Genomic DNA, 10,054 nt, shown 5'->3' with positions numbered 1-10,054 from the left:
TTGAGTAATCTTCCAGTAGTTCTCTACAGGCGCCCGTCTCTGTCTGACATCTGAGAAGTAGTCTAATGGTATCCACGTCATCCTCAAGCTTGACCGCCATTTGTAAGGCCTCTTTTGTACCCAACATTGCCATCCTCAGCCGATTACATCTCCGTTTCGACAAGTCAATCTTTTCTGATTCTGTTTTGTAGGATGAATTCAGTTCTTGTGTTAATTCCATTTGTCTTTTATCGAGATACGCGTTTAGTCTGTCTCGTAATATGATAAGACTGTCCAATTCGACTTGTTTACATCTCTGCATGTCTTGTTCTTTGTCAATGAAAGACTTAACCATTAGGTCCATACTATTGGCTGCCTCCACAAGTGACTTGTCCATACTTTGTATGTTGGAGTTGTTTTTCTGTTTATCGAATTACTCCTTTGTAGTTGTTACCGAGTCACATCGTCGATGTTCTGTGATGATACACTTGTTACACCCTATAAACTTGTGGTCCTCACAGAAACAGTCCATCCTCTCCTTGTGTGTGTCACACACCATGTGTGAAGGTTGTTTCTGGGCCAAGGTCACGCTGTCCTCGCTAACAGCTACGATTTCACAGACTTTGTGGATGACGTCATGAAAATTTGATTTACAGTCATCACAAATGAACGTGTTGTTGCGCTACAACTTTCATCTGCTTTCTTCTGACTTTCTTGGTTGTTTTGGACCATGGCCCGCATAAAAGGAATCTGTCACTGTGGTCGGACCTGGAGTTCAGATTAATTTTCTTCACGATGGTTGTTTTGTGGGAACTGCCTGGTGCCCAACATCTGCTTGGCGTCTTCAAAGATTAGTGAGAGGCAGGTTTCCCTCCTACATAACCGGACCAGGAGGAATGTCCCGTACCCAGCCGCCGTATCTCCGGATAGGTGCTGGTTGATGTAGGTACCCAGAAGACATTCCTTCACAGAAGGAATTGTAAACAGGGAAGAGACTTTGTGTTGTCGGAAAACTGTCCTAAACACTAATCGGACATTTAGTAGACGACCGAGCGAAGAATCAACCTCCAGACGAGAAAGCTCGGGACTCTGCCATTCCTAATGAAGATCACTTCCTTCTGAAACCCATAACAAACATAATAACGCGGAATCGAAATTGGCTTGTTTATGTATAACTAAGTTCTGGGTGTCTCCCATTTCCAATGGATCTCTGAAAGGATATTAAATTAATTACATCCCTTTGGACACATAAATCGTGTATGTAGAATCAATTTTAAATGTTTAGATAATATTCTTATGAATTTTATAGTCGTCAGAGGATATTGATAAAACAAACATAATTTGTTTCTGATATATGAGGGTTTTGTTTTCAACCATTATATTATTCGTCGGGAATTCCCGCTCCTAAAATTGAAATTTCAGAAAAATATATAAAAGAAATAAACCCGCTCCTGTTTTCCTTGTTCCAGTTTTGACAAACGAATTCCAGTTTTTTTTTATATTATTTTCTCTCATTTTGGTCACACAAACGCTTGAATCGATCGGAAAACGAAAGAACATGCTTTCTTTGGAAAGAGGAAAGATGACAATCTCTGTTGTGAATGTTAATTCAGGAAAAGTGGACGTTCTCTGCACGGCAACATAATGCTGTATAGATTGGTCTTGCAATGTTTTGCATGTGTTGCTAGAGTTCACGTTAGTCGATAGTGATTGACGGTCATATTTTGAAAACATGATTAACATTGCATTCTTCAAAACCACCAACTAAAAGGTTGTATCGAAATAGCTTCCCATCATTTGACGTTAAATAATTGTGGTGAGTTAGGTATGCCATTTATTGATACGGAAAAGCACGTGATCGGGAGAAAGCGATCATGACTATACTGTAGTTTTTTTAAGTCTGGAATCTTGTAGAAAATCAGCGTTTGATGCTGTGATGAGCGCACTTCCTTGGAAGCCTTCTGGGGATACATTAAATGGGCATTTTTTAAGTATTAATTGTTTGTGTTATTTTTCATTAAAATATAATATAAAAATTGTAGACTAGTGAAGGTGTTTTGTATAATATTTTAACATTGTTGTGGTATTGTCTTACTAAAACGAAACTTATATGAGAAACATCAATTATTATTGAATCATATGTTGAAGTTTTGTTCGTTTGTTTTGTTATTTTAACGCCCTATTAACAGCCAAGTCATGTAAGGACGGCTTCCCATGTATGCAGTGTGTAGCGTGTGTAAAGTGCGAGGTGCGTGTTTGGGAGACTGCGGTATGTTCGTGTTGTGTCTTCTTGTATAGTGGAACTGTGCTATATCACTGAAGCATGCCGCCGTAGACACCAAGCAACATACCCCATCCGTTCACATTATACTGACAACGGGCGAATCAGTCGCCCCACTGCCTGTATGCTAAGCGCTAAGCAGGAGCAGAAACTACCACTTTTACAGACTTTGGTGTGTCTCGGTCAGGGGATAGAACCCACAGCCTTCCTCATAGGGGTGAACGCTCAACTCAAGGCCAAAAGTGAGGCAGTGCCAAGGGAGGCATTAGGAAAGATAAACTCAGTTAGAAAGAAGAGAAAAGATAAGATCCTAAATTAAGTCGCCTTTTACGATCATGGAATAGGGGCAGCAGGTACAATTCTAAAGCCCTACCTGCAGGGTAGATACATATCAGAATCATGAATGGACTTCTAGGATAATGTAGCCTAAGATGGTTGATACTGTTTTTCTAACTGGAACATTTTCAATTTCCCATGACGTATTATACAATTAATGTATTTATTGGTGTTTACCAATCAAACATTAATAACCACTCCAACCTAAATATGTTTATTTTTTTTCAAATTTACACTATTTAGATGTTTATATTAAAACTGGTAATGATTGACAATGTAAATGTTATATGATGTGAACATACAAAATCGACAAGATTATAAACTACCTTTAATATCAATTTCTACTGCTATTAAAAGCTAGCAAAACATTTCAAGAACATGAACCAAACAAATATCACTCAAATATAATAAATTAGTTCATGGTAAAGATTCCATCTTCTCGTTCCAATTTTTAATTTCAAGTTCCCGAAGAACTATTTTTCAAATTGGCGTGGCCTACATGGACTGTTTGTGTCAAGATCCCTGAGCTCCTACCCGTTACAATATAGACCGATATACAGGTGAGACAATATCAATTTAAGGTATGTATATCGACCAGGAGTAAACCTAAAGATTTGATGGTATGGTATTATCATTTTAGATAAAATCATTCAATATGCCTAAGACATATGAATAATGTTGCCTGTTGTCATTTTTCATGGGTTACTAGTGGCAAATCCACTTTAATTTAGTTTTCGATCGACTTTCATTTCCCAGTTCCGTTTAAGTAAAACGGAACTCGGAACCAGTTCCGAGTTCCGTTTAAGGAAATTTTCTATCATTTTAGATAAAATCATTCAATATGCCTAAGACATATGAATAATGTTGCCTGTTGTCATTTTTCATGGGTTACTAGTGGCAAATCCACTTTAATTTAGTTTTCGATCGACTTCCATTTCCCAGTTCCGTTTAAGTAAAACGGAACTCGGAACCAGTTCCGAGTTCCGTTTAAGGAAATTTTCTATCATTTTAGATAAAATCATTCAATATGCCTAAGACATATGAATAATGTTGCCTGTTGTCATTTTTCATGGGTTACTAGTGGCAAATCCACTTTAATTTAGTTTTCGATCGACTTCCATTTCCCAGTTCCGTTTAAGTAAAACGGAACTCGGAACCAGTTCCGAGTTCCGTTTAAGGAAATTTTCTATCATTTTAGATAAAATCATTCAATATGCCTAAGACATATGAATAATGTTGCCTGTTGTCATTTTTTCATGGGTTACTAGTGGCAAATCCACTTTAATTTAGTTTTCGATCGACTTCCATTTTATTTCCCAGTTCCGTTTAAGTAAAACGGAACTCGGAACCAGTTCCGAGTTCCGTTTAAGGAAATTTTCTATCATTTTAGATAAAATCATTCAATATGCCTAAGACATATGAATAATGTTGCCTGTTGTCATTTTTCATGGGTTACTAGTGGCAAATCCACTTTAATTTAGTTTTCGATCGACTTCCATTTCCCAGTTCCGTTTAAGTAAAACGGAACTCGGAACCAGTTCCGAGTTCCGTTTAAGGAAATTTTCTATCATTTTAGATAAAATCATTCAATATGCCTAAGACATATGAATAATGTTGCCTGTTGTCATTTTTCATGGGTTACTAGTGGCAAATCCACTTTAATTTAGTTTTCGATCGACTTCCATTTCCCAGTTCCGTTTAAGTAAAACGGAACTCGGAACCAGTTCCGAGTTCCGTTTAAGGAAATTTTCTATCATTTTAGATAAAATCATTCAATATGCCTAAGACATATGAATAATGTTGCCTGTTGTCATTTTTCATGGGTTACTAGTGGCAAATCCACTTTAATTTAGTTTTCGATCGACTTCCATTTCCCAGTTCCGTTTAAGTAAAACGGAACTCGGAACCAGTTCCGAGTTCCGTTTAAGGAAATTTTCTATCATTTTAGATAAAATCATTCAATATGCCTAAGACATATGAATAATGTTGCCTGTTGTCATTTTTCATGGGTTACTAGTGGCAAATCCACTTTAATTTAGTTTTCGATCGACTTCCATTTCCCAGTTCCGTTTAAGTAAAACGGAACTCGGAACCAGTTCCGAGTTCCGTTTAAGGAAATTTTCTATCATTTTAGATAAAATCATTCAATATGCCTAAGACATATGAGAAATGTTGCCTGTTGTCTTTTTTCATGGGTTACTAGTGGCAAATCCACTTTAATTTAGTTTTCGATCGACTTCCATTTCCCAGTTCCGTTTAAGTAAAACGGAACTCGGAACCAGTTCCGAGTTCCGTTTAAGGAAATTTTCTATCATTTTAGATAAAATCATTCTATATGCCTAAGACATATGAGAAATGTTGCCTGTTGTCATTTTTCATGGGTTACTAGTGATGAATCCACTTTAATTTAGTTTTCGATCGACTTCCATTTCCCAGTTCCGTTTAAGTAAAACGGAACTCGGAACCAGTTCCGAGTTCCGTTTAAGGAAATTTTCTATCATTTTAGATAAAATCATTCAATATGCCTAAGACATATGAAAAATGTTGCCTGTTGTCATTTTTTCATGGGTTACTAGTGGCAAATCCACTTTAATTTTAGTTTTCGATCGACTTCCATTTCCCCAGTTCCGTTTAAGTAAAACGGAACTCGGAACCAGTTCCGAGTTCCGTTCCGTTTAAGGAAATTTTCTATCATTTTAGATAAAATCATTCAATATGCCTAAGACATATGAAAATGTTGCCTGTTGTCATTTTTTTTATGGGTTACTAGTGATGAATTTACTTTAATTCAGTTTTCGATCAACTTCCATTTCCGAGTTCCGTTTAAGTAAAACGGAACTCGGAACCAGTTTCGAGTTCCGTTTAAGGAAATTTCTCTATCATTTTAGATAAAATCATTCTCATATGCCTAAAACATATAAGAAAAATGTTGCCAAAGTAGTTTTTTCGATCAAACTCCTATCTCCCATTTCCGTTTAAAAAAAACCGGAACTCGAAACTGGAAAGAAAATTCTCATAACATTTTAGATAAAGATCCATTTTTATGTTATATGCCAAAGATATATGAGCAATGTAGCCATTTGTCATTTTTATGGGTTTAACTAGTGATTTATTTACTTTAATCTCATTTTCGATTCGATCAACTTCCATTTCCGAGTTCCGTTAAGTAAAACGGAACTCGGAACCAGTTTTCGAGTTCCGTTTAAGGAAATTTTCTATCATTTTTGTGGATAAAAGCAGTCAATGTGGCTTGGGACAAATAATAGAAATGTTGCCTGTTATCCGAGTTACGGTTGAAAATTTTTTTAATGACTAGACTACGAACCAGACCTGAGTTCCGTTTAGGCCGATGTTGGCGTAGACATTGCTGTTAAAGACTGAATATCCTGATGCTTATATAATCTGCATCGCAATACGGGTGCCTTTTAGTAATCAGGTTGTCGTCTGCCTGTCGAACCGGCTCCGTCCGTCTGTATGGTTGTCCTGTCCGGCCTGTCAGTCAAGCGCTGTCTCGGCTTTTGTTACCACTATTTAATTGTTTTACCCTTTTATCTTAGAAAGTACCAACTGGATCGGTCTCAAATTTTTATAGGTAGATTTCCCTTAGATCTTGTTGTGCATATGACATTTTGGTGATAGATCTATTAAAACAATGGCTCTGAAGGACATTAGTTGTCGATTGGGCCATAAAACTCGTTTCAAGCAAATTCATCAAGATGGCCACGAAGCAGCCATCTTGTAATTTTGATATTTACAGTTAAAAAAAAATGTAAAGATCTCTTTTTTCCATTGTCAGAAATATATACTACTTTGGTATTGCGCCCGATAATTCTCTGGGACCTTTTTTGTATATACTGTCATCAATCTTTTTCGAGTGATAGCTTCAATTGTATATTCCATTTTCTAATCGATAATGTAGATTGAGCGGGGCTTTTCTGATATGTCAGTGTTTTAGTTTTTTTACAGGAATCGTCTATCTTTTGAACCTTTTAATAACATAAAGTCACAGTAAAATTCTATATATCTTTCGATTTTCCTTAAACGGAGCCAATAACGAGGTCCCCGTTCCGTTTTAGATTACATGTATACCAAAAATAGGAACCAGACCTGAGTTCCTTTTAACCCCACGCTTGCAAATTCCATGTTAAAGCTGACGATGCAAGTTAAAAAATATATATTTAGAGATTTAAAACAATTTTTTTTTAAATCTTCGTTTCTGAGACAAACCTTTGCGTTTCTATAGGACGGGCAGTCGCCATTTTTGTATTGAACTCTGCTTGGATAGAAAACGCCTACCGGCCCCTAAATAAAGCGCATGGATCGACACACTTGCGCTCTATCATGTACATATAGACCTAGCAGTTTTTGTCCACTGTGTATCACCTACTAATACGTAAAAAACACACTATCCTGTAAATCTGTGTAGGGCTTATTTTAGCAAGAATACATGGTCAAATCCTCTAAGTTGTCATTTTAGATGCTTGTCAATAACCTAAATACAATCCCCTGATTTGCAGCTCCACACGACCGTCATCACCAATCCACCTCACCTTGAACGTTCCGACTTGAACGTCATCAAGATGGCGAGTCGACAAAGGTTGGCCAAAATCACTGCCCGTCTGTGATAGTGTCCAGCTCAAGTTGTTGTCGCTCCACCACAGCCAGCTTGAATACTTCTCTGCTGTTCTTGACAGTCGGTCCACAGCTTCCCGACTGCTGATTTTCTGTCTCTGCCCTTCACACCCAGTTGCTCAAACATGGCTTCATGGGGAATGTTCAGGTAATCCTCTGCATCCTAGTCTCCACCCTAGGGCCCCCGATGCACCCACAAATTTCCTTGCATACTTCCCTTCTTTCGCTCCAAATGCCTCCACACATCTTTCTTCAAATCGGAACTGTCAATCCACAGTGACCAATTTTCTTTCTTTCCCTGCGTTGACCATATGAAAGGATAATCTGGACGCAGTATTGTGACAGGATTATTTCGGGGGATACCATTCTTCTGTCTAGATCGACCCTCATCTCCCAGTTCTGTGCGCCGTCAAGGATACCCCCCTGGTGAACAGTTGAAGAAGTGTGTCCTCCCTCCTCGCCTCGTACAAAGTTGATGAATGTACAACCCTTAACAGGCTTCCGCTTCTAATCCTCTCCCTCTCCAGGATGTCAGCCAGTTCATTTAGCACCTTGTCATGGCGCCATCTGTAGCGTCCTTGCGTAAGGGCGACATTGTATCCTGATAGTACAAAGCGCAAGGTTCCCTGGTCGGTTGCACAATGGACAGTCTGGAGTCTCAGTCAAGCCCCACCTATGGAGGTTAGTAGGCGAGGGAAGCAGGTCGTAAACTGACCTCAGCAGGAACTGGATTCGGCAAGGTTCCATAAGCCAGATGTCCGACCAAGACAGTCTTCTGTCTATAGTTCCCCACCTCGTCCATGCTCCCTTGGCTCCCAATATCCACCACTTTGGCCTTCCTGATTTCCTTCCTACCATTTTCCCTGATCTGTTGTCCCTGAACCATCTTCCTCTTGCCGGCTTTTTTTTTTATGTCCCCACAGCGCAGCACATGACTTGTACCCAGTCCCTGGCATCATACGCACGTTGTACCAAACGATACCTTGATGTCTCAGGCGCTCTCAGCTAGCCGCTACTACTTGCGTTGAACATGCAGACCATTTTCCATCCCCGTTCTCTCTCCTATGCCCGCGAACATCAGATGTTTATCGTCTTTTGAGTGCCTCACAGTCAATCACCTGTTCTTGCCTTAATCACCTTGAACTCCTAAACCAGTGATGAAATTGGAGCTGTACTATTGGCTGATGAGCCTGTACAGCCAACGCTCGTGAAGCTTTGGGGTACTGCTAGCCATCTTCGCAAGAACCTTGCTGATGGTTCTTTCCAGTGCCTCTACTGTCATACGTTGTTTGTAACCTCTTACAATGTTCGCGCGGCCACGTCAGACGAATCCTGGGATCCACGGAACCAGACCTGAGTTCCTTTTAAAACCCATGCTTGCAAATTCCATGTTAAAGCTGACGATGCAAGTTTAAAAAAATATACATTTTGAGATTTAAAATCAAAAATTTGTTTTTTTCAAATATCGTTTCTGTGAGATAAACCCTTTGCGTTTCTATCGGGACGGGCAGAGTCCGCCATTTTGTATTAACTCTGCTTGGATAGAACACGCCTACCGGCCCCTAAATAAAGCGCATGGATCAACACTCTTGCGTCTCAGTCATTTGTACATATAGACCAAGCAGCTGTCCACTGTGTATCACCTACTTATGTCGTAAAAATCCGTAATCCACTTTGACCTGTAAATCTGTGTGGGGCTTATTTTAGCAAGAATACATGTCAAATCCTCTAAGTTGTCATATAGATGCTTGACAAAATAAATTCCTAACACAAGTGAATAGAAATCCAAATTGATTATCATCGTACTCGATGCTCTCGGACTGGCTTATACACGTGACGTAGCTGTCCAAAACGGGGCGAAAAACTACCAAGGACACACACATGTCGATTGTAAGTGTAAGTGATTTTGTATAAATGCAAGTGTTTTATTAGTTCGTATTAATACACATATTTGGGAATCTAGCTGACAACACATGTTATGTATTTCTTCATTGAAATCTTGTTGAGTGCAGTGTTTATCTTCAGTTTGACATTGTTATTTGCAATATCACGGCATGTGTATCTTAGACCAGGTATGTTTTTAGAATTGATGCACGTGTGTCAAGTCCCGTGCTTTTTTTATAAGGGTGTGGCCAGTGGTGGTTATAACTAAGCAGAGCAAAAGAAAAAATGGCTGCCACTTTCTTGGATACAGCACCTGTTATACAATGAAACTAGGGATATCTCAAAAAAAATTTTCGACAAAAATATTTCATTATATATATACATGTATATTTATTTAGTTTCAAATGCATGCTTTTCCAACTTGCATTGTCAAGCTTTCAAGTTTACGTGCTTTTTACTTGTCAATGAGACGGAGTTCGTTTATTATGATTCCCAAATGAATTAATTAGAATATTTTATTGGACAATTTTGGACGTTTTTCTTTATCCAACAAGGAATAACAGTCAAGGTCATTCCATATTTAAACTCTTTTGAAGACGAATTCTTCTTTCATCTCGCACGCATGGGTTAGCCAAACCGCATGACCTCTGGCCTAGAATCAGAGCATAATCGGGATATATACTTTATGCAGCCAGTAGCCGTTTTCGACGGAAATTCAAACACACCGAAGATTTCGCATGCGACACGCTGATTTGAATGAGTGACTCGGTCCTTTCTGTCTTGTTTTGAAGAAAATTCAGACATTGAAGGCCATTACCTCGCAGGGGTCAGCACCACCAAGAAGAAGGCTAGATCTTCAGCTCCCAAGTGTACTGTGCGGTCGAAGTCCAAGCCTTGCTTCAAGGGCAAACAGAAGGAAGGGTAAGAAATCCTCAAGGGACA

General features: G+C 38.9%; 1 pseudogene; it reads right to left on the bottom strand.

Annotated features, from left to right (window-relative positions):
- Positions 1-4: 4 nt before the first annotated feature.
- On the bottom strand, positions 5-8,114 carry LOC138312999 (uncharacterized; annotated as a pseudogene).
- Between the last annotated feature and the right edge of the window lie 1,940 nt (positions 8,115-10,054).

This window comes from Argopecten irradians, unplaced genomic scaffold (genome assembly GCF_041381155.1).
Source record: "Argopecten irradians isolate NY unplaced genomic scaffold, Ai_NY scaffold_0559, whole genome shotgun sequence".
NCBI lineage: Eukaryota > Metazoa > Mollusca > Bivalvia > Pectinida > Pectinidae > Argopecten > Argopecten irradians.
The sequence above is the reverse complement of the archived record's forward strand: the minus strand, read 5'-3'. Positions and strand labels throughout refer to the sequence as shown.